Consider the following 11,559-nt stretch of genomic DNA (forward strand, 5'->3'; position numbering starts at 1 on the left):
AAGAGTAGGAATATCTTATTGCAGCAACATAATCTCACCTGAGTGTTTAGGTGGAAATTTTATGAGTTAATGTTGGTGTGTTGTTCTACATAAATCACTGCGGATCCCCCAAATTGTTCCCAGTCATGCAAATTTCATACACTCTGCTGAACTGTTTGTTGTATAGTTATGTAGTAGTTTCTGCTTCAATTAAAGCATCTATTTGGCCTATATTTTGTTTCTGTTTGAAGAACAAGGCGCAGTGCTTTTGGCACATTATGGGGGGTATTCAATTGGGGGTTTTTTGACCACGTTAAGTAATTTTAACGCTGTTTTTTATAATTTTCGAGCGGGTTACCCTTACCCGAGATTCAATTCCATTTTTAACACTCATTTTTTTTTTCATGAAACGGTCCTCTTGCGCTCCAGTAGAAGGTCTATTGAAAGTATAGGTTGTGCGAGAGGCAGCCGCGTTAAAAGCTATTCAATTGTTTTTTAACGCAGCGGGTAAAACAGGAAAATATGCTGTTGTATCTCACACCTCTTTGGGGTGTGTTAAAATTAAAAAAACCTCTAAAAAGTGTTTGAAATAATATGAAAAAAAAGTTAAACTTATGTTTATCACTGATGCCTAACGTGTAAAAGTTGATTTTCTTGTGAAAAAAGTGATTAAATAAAATAAACATAAAAAAAATGAAATCACAAAGTAATTATATTTTATGGATGTTTTTGGTACAAATATGAATGTAGTAATGTGTTTTGTCATGGTATAGATGATGTTATGGTAAAAAATAGTTAAATTAAAAAATATGCTACAGAAAGTACTGTAATGTAGATATTATCAATGTGTAATGCAATCTAATGCATGAAAATGTATGCAAAACCTTTTTTTTTGTTTTATAAATGACCACGTTAAAACTCCCCTTCATTCCCCTAAAAACTCGCAAACACAATGTTTAACGTGCGGGGGCAGCGTTCTCTCTTTTTCAATTGAATTGCACGTGTTTTAGCAAAGAGTGAATGGGGTCTCAAGTCTTTGGCCCTCTCCAAAAGGAGAAAGGACGTTTTAGTCCTCGAGCCATAGGGACCCAAGGAGGCAAAGGTCACCTGTCCAAATCCTCTTCTACTCTTCCCTAAGTGGGACTTTCCAACACATTCCGGGAGATCAGAGACTAAAAGTAACCGGTGGTAAGCGTTTTCACGATTACCACGATTCTGACACCGAGGACACCTCCAAGGAAAATCCGAATGTGTAAAAAACTGATTTCAATATAACCACACTTACCTCCAAAGCGACACTCTACATCTCTGATCGCAGCAGCATGCTCCCCGCAAGGTATTCCGACTACACAGATGTCCAGTCTTGTGCCGGACAGCTGACAGCTGTCAGAAAGCAAGTCACAATGACAAGTACTGGCACCTGCGCACAATTCCTGCAGTCAGCATCTGCTAAGAATACCATACTAGCTAGTCACCTCACCTGGATTACTGCACAGCTTTCTCTACTCTGAAATCAGTCCTTCAGTGAACAGATCAATCAGAATATTTATCTCACCTGTTTGTAGACTTTATAAAGCCCATCTGATCTACCAAATCTTTGCAGGAACACAGTTTTGTTTTGGCTCTCTCTGCTTGTGCTTTGAAGAAATCTTGTTTTGTTGGACTGTACATCATGATTCTACCTTCACCAATCCCTTAACCTCAGCCTTGTCCATCACTATCCTGAACCTTCTCCAATCTTTTGACCTCGGCCTCGTCCATCACTATCCTACCTTCTCCAATCCCTTGACCTCGGCCTCGTCCATCACTATCCTACCTTCTCCAATCCCTTGACCTCGGCCTTGTCCATCACTATCCTACCTTCTCCAATCTCTTGACCTCGGCCTCGTCCATCACTATCCTACCTTCTCCAATTCCTTGACCTAGGCCTTGTCCATCACTATCCTACCTTCTCCAATCTCTTGACCTCGGCCTCATCCATCACTATCCTACCTTCTCCAATCCCTTGACCTCGGCCTCGTTATCATTATTCTACCTTCTCCAATCCTTTGACTTCAGCTTGTACTTCACTACCAGTCCTCTCAGGACTAAGTGGCTGGACATGGTGAGTTTCTGATAGCTACCTCAGCCAAGTGGTTCTTACTTGGGAGCTGCCTGCACCTTGCCAGTCATTTTGTGTGATCACTAAGATTAATAACTGTTAGATGATTAGTCGTTATGGATATACTCATTAATGATCCCTCGTCATCTATCCTCATCTTGATAAATCCTCTCAGATTTATTTTAATTCATCACTTCCTAAACATCTGCAGATAGCATTGTTCCTACAAATACATTTTGTATGTGTGTCTGTGCCTGTCTAAGCCTTCATGCTCAGTGCTGTGTTTGGGTGAATCTTACACGATGTTTAGCTGAAATTTGTGAGATAGAACAGAATTTTTTTTACTAATTCTAAAACGTCAAATTGTTTCACTTATCTCTGTGTACTTTAACTGCATGTCATGTTCACATAATGTAATTAATGTTTGACAGTAGTTGTGTAGGAGGCTGTTCTATAGGTTCAGTGATTACCAAATTCACTACACAGGATCCTTTTGCAACAGCTTGTTACTAATGAGTGTGATGTGTGCAGAGGCAGCTTCCAGATACTCTTTGCAATGGGAGATTGGGGAGGAGAGAGGGGATGGGGAGAAGGGGGGGGGGGGGTGCAGGCTGAGGGCGTGGGCTTTAGTATCTCCCTAAAGTATAACCTGAGAGACCTAGCACTGCAGTTTATCATTCTCCGCTACCATGGAGACCAATCTAAGCCTATTTATCCACTATGAGTATTATCTTCTGAGAGACCATGTGTATCAGGGACTCCACGTGAAAAATAACCCAGCGAGGATCAGATTAACTGTGCAGGAGATGCATTGTGGGGCATCTTAACCTCTTCATGTTTGTCACCGACTACGTGAGCTGTGAACTTATATTTCTGTACGTACCTGTTTTTTTCAGTCTGCCACATTCAAGATATTATTGATTTTATCTAGTATTGTTTTTATTTTATTTTTTATCCATATGTCATACTGAAATCCATGCACTGCTGATAATACATATTTTAATTATCTGTACACGGACAAATATTGATTTAAATGAGTTTTATTTAATGCAATAAAAGGGGAAATTGAATCCCCTTAATATACCCTGTGTGACGATTATGTATTATTTTTATTTTCCCTTAATATTCAGGTATGACAATGTATATTGTATGTAACCTTGTAATATAATCTCAACGTGTACTTTCCTAGATGACATGAGTCTGAACCTATGTAAGTGTCAATAATCTTTTGAAACTAGCAGGCCCCGGATAGATAAGGATCTCGGAGGAGTTTGAAGCCCCAAAGTTGTAAACCATCTAGCCACTCAAGCAGAGCAGAGGTGTGAGATTCTCTGAGGTGCCCAAATATATCTTAGTGATAGATAATTTACTTCGGAAAGCTCTGTGTCATTTCGGGAATCAATCTGACTTAATTGAAAATGTAACTCCTAAGGTTTTGGTGATGAGCCTGTAAGAAGGGTTTAAAATCTTCTGCTTTAGACATTACATTGTGCATTTTCATGATGGGGTCTATCAAGACTGAAATGTCCCATACTTCTCAATTGTGTTCCCTCACACACACCAAGTCTTAACTAGTAAGTAGTTTTATTTCCTATTTTATTTTCTGAAACTTACTTGTGCAACTTATTGTATGTCGTGTTATAAACTTTTTTGTAACTTTTTTGAAACATTTTTTCAGATTAAAATACATTTAATCTAGCATATTCTCCGTGATTCTTTGAGAATTTACGAAGCCCAGGGAGGCTCATGCTACATGTGTATGTGATTTAAGTGCGAAACACTAATAAGTGGTTTTGGTGAACGTAAGGACAACATAATAAATCCTTTGTGGTGGCAGAAAAGGTGCTAAATCACTAAGGTGACGCCAGTCACGGCCAGCTGTTCAGATTGCTGTATTGCTGGGACAGGATGGGCGTTCGTGACACCCTACCCCCGCCCATAGTGATGGTGGAGGTGGAGCTTAGGACTGTAGTGAAGAGGACTGGATGAATGGAAATACTGAGCCATAAGCTGTAGCAGTGATTAGCTCCTAGTTTTATATCATGGTCAGGGGTGTAATATGCCATCACCAGGCCCTATAGCAAAATTTAAGGGGAAACTGAGAGTCCAAATTGGCCATCACTGTGCATGTGCTGGCTTCACCTCTGAGCTCCATAGCTGCCACACTCCCTCCTATGGATGTAGACCTGCCACTAGCACTGGTGAATTGACTAGTTGGTTATGTCATTGCCGGCGCAAAATAGGCTCCACCAGGAGCGGTAAAATTTTTGGTACATCCAGGGCTGCCAAGAGGAATTCAGGGCCCTGGTACAACAACTTCATGGGGCCCTCCTATAGTTGAGAATGTAAAAAAAAAATTGCGCCGCCGTGTGTCCATACAATTGGGGGCATGGCTATGCATCATTGGGTGTGCCCAGGCCACCCAACTACAGAAAAAAACCTGCATTGTTGTGTATACCATTGAACGGTAACCAAAAATTGGGATTGTCCCACTAGAATCACAACATTTCACAGACTCTGCTGCTCTCTCCTACCTGTTCTTCTCACTTTCACCACCTGTGCTGCAGGTTTCTTTAGTTGCGGCTTGTCTGGATCCTGGAATAGTGGGGGCCCTATTTGGAAAAAAAAATTAGTACATTTAGAAAATTACAGCCAGCCCCGGCGTTAAATCAATAGCACCCACAATTAATAATTAGGCCTTTCTCCAGCCCCAACATTAAAATAAAAGTATTCACATTTAATAAATAAACCTATTTCCCTCCCTACAAACAGCCCCAGTAATAAATTAATAGTATTTACATTTCAGAAATATAACTTTCCCGCAACCATCACTGCCATTAAATAATTCATAGGCACATTTAATAAAGAGACCTCATTCTCCCCAAACTCACCCCCACATTCAGTAGCCCCCAAACCACCCCATCTTAAATTAATAGTCTTAACTATTGTGCCTCTTTCCCCTCCTTTTTCCTCATACTGTGCCTCTCTCCTCCCTTTTTTTCTCATACTGTGCATCTCTCCCCCCATTTTCCTCATACTGTGCCTCTCTCTCTCCCTCCCTTTTCTCTCATACTTTGCCTCTCTCTCTCCCCCCTTTTCTCTCATACTGTGCCTCTCTCTCCCCCCTTTTTCCTCATACTTTGCCTCTCTCCCCTCATTTTCCTCATACTGTGCCTCTCTCTCTCCCTCCCTTTTCTCTCATACTTTGCCTCTCTCCCCTCATTTTCCTCATACTGTGCCTCTCTCTCTCCCTCCCTTTTCTCTCATACTGTGCCTCTCTCTCTCCCTCCCTTTTCTCTCATACTGTGCCTCTCTCTCTCCCCCCTTTTCTCTCATACTGTGCCTCTCTCTCTCCCTCCCTTTTCTCTCATACTTTGCCTCTCTCCCCTCATTTTCCTCATACTGTGCCTCTCTCTCCCCCTTTTTCCTTATACTGTGCCTCTCCCCCCCCTTTTCCATCATACTGTGCATCTCCCCCCTTTTTCCTCATACTGTGTCTCTCCCCCTTTTCCCTCATACTGTGCCTCTCTCCCCCCTTTTCCCTCATACTGTGCCTCTCTCCCCCCTTTTCCCTCATACTGTGCCTCTCTCCCCCCTTTTCCCTCATACTGTGCCTCTCTCCCCCCTTTTTACTCCTACTGTGCCTCTCTCCCCCCTTTTTTCTCATACTGTGCCTCTCCTCCCCCTTTTCACTCAAACTGTGCCTCTCTCCCCCCTTTTTACTCATACTGTGCCTCTCTCCCCCCTTTTTACTCATACTGTGCCTCTCTCCCCCCTTTTTTCTCATACTGTGCCTCTCCTCCCCCTTTTCCTCATACTGTGCCTCTCCCCCCCCTTTTTCCTCATACTGTGCCCGAGGGTGAGACGCTCTGTCTCTGGGAAGTGTAGGGGACACTTGGTCCCTGGATAGTTAAGTGGATAAGTTCTGAGAGTGACTTACAAAGCCCCTCTACTCATCTGGAAGAGCACATAAAGTCCTGAGCCCCAGGACAAGGCAGGCTTAACAGCCAGGGCTCGGGCCGCGGACGGAGGTCTTTGGAGTGATAGAATGCCAGTGGACCCGGTCAGCCAAAGACGCGTGAGTGGGAGGATTCTGGACGTGGAGAAGAAAGGTACGATGCATCCCGTAGTCGTCCCTGAGGATTGGGTGAGTACCTGGGGTGTTGGGGAAGAGATGGTTCTGTGTGGCTTGGTTTCCATTGTTTTTCAGGCATTGGTCGTCAGACAAGGTCTTTGGAAGACCCCGACGAAGGAGAACCCCTGGAGCAGCAGGGATAGAGGGAGTCACCATCGTAGACTTGCACTCCCCTCCCGTATTTTCTCCTTTCCCTTACAGTAAAATGAGTGCCTGGTACAGGAGAACAGGAGCCCTTTTACCTTGTTGGTGTTTTGGGCGTTCGGACATCCCCCCTCCCCCCCACTGGATCTAACATGACCAGCCAGTGAGGTACACAACTCAGTCACAGTCATGTGACCACCCAGTGAGGTACACATCCCAGTCACAGTCATGTGACCAGCCAGTGAGGTACACAACTCAGTCACAGTCATGTGACCACCCAGTGAGGTACACAACTCAGTCACAGTCATGTGACCACCCAGTGAGGTACACAACTCAGTCACAGTCATGTGACCAGCCAGTGAGGTACACAACTCAGTCACAGTTATGTGACCACCCAGTGAGGTACACATCCCAGTCACAGTTATGTGACCAGCCAGTGAGGTACACAACTCAGTCACAGTCATGTGACCACCCAGTGAGGTACACAACTCAGTCACAGTTATGTGACCACCCAGTGAGGTACACAACTCAGTCACAGTCATGTGACCACCCAGTGAGGTACACATCCTAGTCACAGTTATGTGACCAGCCAGTGAGGTACACAACTCAGTCACAGTCATGTGACCACCCAGTGAGGTACACAACTCAGTCACAGTCATGTGACCACTCAGTGAGGTACACAACTCAGTCACAGTCATGTGACCAGCCAGTGAGGTACACAACTCAGTCACAGTCATGTGACCAGCCAGTGAGGTACACAACTCAGTCACAGTCATGTGACCACCCAGTGAGGTACACAACTCAGTCACAGTCATGTGACCACCTAGTGAGGTACACAACTCAGTCACAGTCATGTGACCAGCCAGTGAGGTACACAACTCAGTCACAGTCATGTGACCACCTAGTGAGGTACACAATTGTAATCTCAATCATTACTAGTGATGTCTTGGTTACAGAAAGTTATACAATAGCTGAAACATGTGCAGTGATTTACAGCAAATTGTGTTATGAATTTATTAAATAATGTATTTTTATATTACAGATTTGTTGTTGGCTTTTACAAAAGACTAACAGACAGTGTTTATCATGCTGAACACTTTAATTTCACACTCACAGCAGAAATATTTGTATTCATAATTAGAAGTTGTCAAAATCACTTACAATAAAATCAGATTTAGTTACGTAGCTGCTGGTAATTACTGGGAAAGGATCAGTCCGGACACGTTGGAGCAACACCTGACAGATGAGAGAAAAACATGAGGGACTCTTGTTTTGTTCTGGTGCCTTTAGGGAAATGTACTGTCTGTCCAGCCCTTATCACATATTGATAAATACCTGTCAGGCGCCGTCCCTCCGCTTCTTCGGGACGGCCGCCTGTCACTTCCCCGCTGCGTCTGGTTGCCAGGCAACCAGATGCAATACTTTGGGCAGGGCCGCCGGCTCTTTGACACATTTAAGGCAAACTCTGACACCATGATGGTGCCAGAGTATTGGGTCATTCTGCTCCAGCGTTTCAGTGTACCATTTGGCTATTTATGACCATTCCTCCTGCTCTCCAGTGTTTCTTTACCGATCCGGCTTGTCTGACCATTCTATTGGATTCTTCCCTGTGTATCTCCGCTGCCAGCACATTGCAGACCCGGCCGGCCTCACTACTCTCTCTTGTACCACGCTATACGGCTCAGTGAAGGATCGCAACCTGCGCACCACCTGCGGCAAAACCCATACCTCCTGGCAGGGGTGCCTGGAGAAGACCGGGGGTGACTCCGCACCTTCTACTAGAGTTGCTGCAAACAATTAACGATAAAATGGGTGTAGAAAATTAAAAGTTAAATATATATAGCACAGAAAAGAAAAGAAAATTTCAATTAATATCACCTGTTAATAATACAGTCATTTATGACAAAACATTAAAAAAAAAATTCTTGTTCCCCATAAAATACATTTATCATGATGTTATTAATAATAATATCTACTGTAAATAAAAAAAAAAACATTTCTACAGTTGCTTTTGAGTTGCAAACACATGTTCTAGCTGCATACACAGCCGTCATCACTAGTAATCAGCGCTTACACCTGACCTGTGGCTGGTGCAAGTGATACAACAGAAACACATATATTAGAGAGGCCCATTACTGTACACTGACTGCGTGCATACGCCCAGTCCCCTCCCCAGTTCTGCCCCTGTAATCATAGTCTGTAGTAAGGGTCCTTTGCGCTCAAAGATGAATTGGATGTTGCTGTGTTCACTCCTCATGGACCGGTTCTGGCCCGTGCCGAGTGGTTTTACGCAAAATATAGCACGTATCGCCAGTTACGTTCCTTAATGATTCAGCCCCACTGTATTTGAATGAATTTGTCCCTTTAAGTTGTGAAACTTGATGAACAGGAGGTCACATGTCACTTGGCCTCTAACTCACTCTCACGTGTGATTTCTTTGCCTCTTTCCTGCTCTCAGACTTGTAACACTGCAGAGTCTCCCAGCAAAAGCCGGCCTGAGCTTTATAATAAAATGACCTAGAATGCTGCATCTATCACACAAACACCCAGTGTAAAGCTGCGTACATACTACAAGGTTTTTGTCCAATAATCGGCTAAATCAGCCGACATACGACCGCTAGTTCAAAAGTCAGGTCAGTGTGTGCAGTGACACGATGGTCAAAAGTCTGCCCAAATGGACGATTGTCGCCTCATTTGGTTGGTCGTACCGTTTAATATTTTCGTTCCAATCTCGTTTCCGCTGTGTAGTGTGTATAAACTTCCGACCGATCCACAACAGTGTGTACGAAATTACAGTCATTGCTCACGACAACATGGCTGTAAAAAGTCGCTAAAGGGACGTTCGCTCTTCCCTTTATCGTCCTAAACAAGGCTGGTGTGTATGCAGTCCATGGACTGAGCGATCGGAACATCGATCACATGTAAAATCGCTCGGCATAAAAAGTTGGTGGAAAATTCTGTAGTGTGTACCCAGCTTAAGTGATAACTGAGATGTGAAGGTTATTATCTCCTATCCTCACACTGAATGAGAGAATAACAATGTCACACAATGCAGATACTAGTAATAAATGCAGTTTAAGTATGTATGTAACAGGCTGATAGCTGCTTATCATGACAGAAGCGATTATTGGTGATGTCTGTACCTACGATCTGTCTGCAGCCTTTTAGCTAAATTACCAGCAGTGTCTCTGGAGGTAATTTCCTTCCATCATCTAATATAGACAACGACACTTGGGGCTTCTAGATCCTGTTTCCAGTTCCCAATAAACTTCTGGTTCTGCAAATATATTCTTACAGGGTCTCAGTTCTCCATCTTATTCCACTATGTGTAATATTGTAATATTGTAATATTGTAAATGTCTAATATTTTACGTGCATTCTCATCATCACCATTTATTTATATAGCGCCACTGATTCCGCAGCGCTGTGCACAGAACTGACTCACATCAGTCCCAGCGCCATTGGAGCTTACAATCAAAATCCCCTAATATACACACACAGATCAAGAGAGGCTGAGGGCAATTTAATAGCAGCCAATTAACCTATCAGTATGTTTTTGGAGTCCAGGTCTTATACACATGGATATAGTCACTGACCAGCATGGCTACAACTCACAACTAATAAAAGCGGTCAGATCAGGAAGTAAGAGTTATAACCAAGCAGACAGAAGTGGTGCAAAGTCAGCAGGTTAAACATTGAGGTCAATGCAGGTCATAGCAGGGTGCAAGAACAATGGTCGGGAACAAAGCGAAGATCAACAAGATTAATCAAAAAAGACAATAGCACCAGGAAGCAAAAGTTAGGAAACAGTGCAGTCAGGTGTCCAGGACTCCCTGTATTTGCCAGATACTCACAGGGGCGCAGAGAAGGGGGGGTCGGGTACAAATTATCGGGGCCCGGGCTGCCTGTGGGGCCCGGGCCCGGCAGTCTAGTATTTTTTATTAAAAAAATAAATAAAAAATTATACATCGCCGGCAACTGAATCTCCCCCATATTGTTACTTTATGAATAAATTACTTTGGAGTTATGTCATTTTCTCTCATTACTGAATTTATGTTTACATAATAGGTAATGTTTACAATATAGGTATCTGTGATTATTTATATCACACATATTTTTCTTGTTATATAATGATATACTGATACATGATCTGTGCTGTGTACTGTGTTCACTAATTATTTTCCATATTTCATGTACCTATACATTTTCCAAACAGGTCCCAACATTCCAGGATCCATACAAGAATCCAGAACCAGGTTGTGAAATAATGGGGGGAATTCAAGTGCCAGTGATGTGGCGCAAGGACATTTCTGACAAAATCTCAGTCGCAAAGTGTCTCACAGACGTTCCAGAGGCACTTTGTGGCTAATTGAATTCCCGCCATAATGTCATGTATAAAGAGGAGTAGCCACAGTCCAAGTTGGCCCCGCCCCATCACTGTGTGACCACGCCCCCTTCAACTGCATGGCGGCAAACATCCCTTCTCCTACTATGTGTGGAGGGGGGCCCAGAAAGTTGCTGTACCGGGGCCCCAAATTCCTCTTGGCAGCCCTGGATACTCACCCCATTGGGGCCTCTGTGTCGGTCAGTTCTCTTGCCAGAAAAGGCTGCCTGACACCTGTGTATCCTTTAGCTCACTGAAAGGATGCTGGGGCAGCTGTCCAATCAGTGCTCTCGACACAAGAAGTGATGGAGACCTAAAATTCAAACTGGACTGAATACTCCTTTACCCACTGAGGAGAAGAGTCTTTAGCTGCAGGTAATGTTAGATGCACTCTGATATAGAGTGTATTTAAAACCAAAACAATTAATTAGAGAGGGACTTCTACATCGAGTTCTAAAATATTTTCCTAGGTAATAATGTATCTCTTGAGACTATTGAGGGAATGAATCCTAACCACGTTCTTCTTCTTTGGAATAGCACAGCAGGGACATCTAGTGGTGGGTTATGGACATTGCACAATAAAATAAAAGATCAGACCAATAAATTACACTAATTAGCAGTAATTCACTTTGGTTTTAAAAATACAGATATTCACAAATCACACTAGCTCTATTTCACTATTACTCAGCACTTGTCTTTATGACATAGGTCCATTCACCACTCCTTAGCACAAGCTGGTCAACTTCCCTTTTCAATGCAGCGCCGCTTGAAATTTCATCGCCGAACAGGCTAAACACGCGGGTGTTGAAGAACCCG

This window comes from Mixophyes fleayi, chromosome 3 (genome assembly GCF_038048845.1).
Source record: "Mixophyes fleayi isolate aMixFle1 chromosome 3, aMixFle1.hap1, whole genome shotgun sequence".
NCBI lineage: Eukaryota > Metazoa > Chordata > Amphibia > Anura > Limnodynastidae > Mixophyes > Mixophyes fleayi.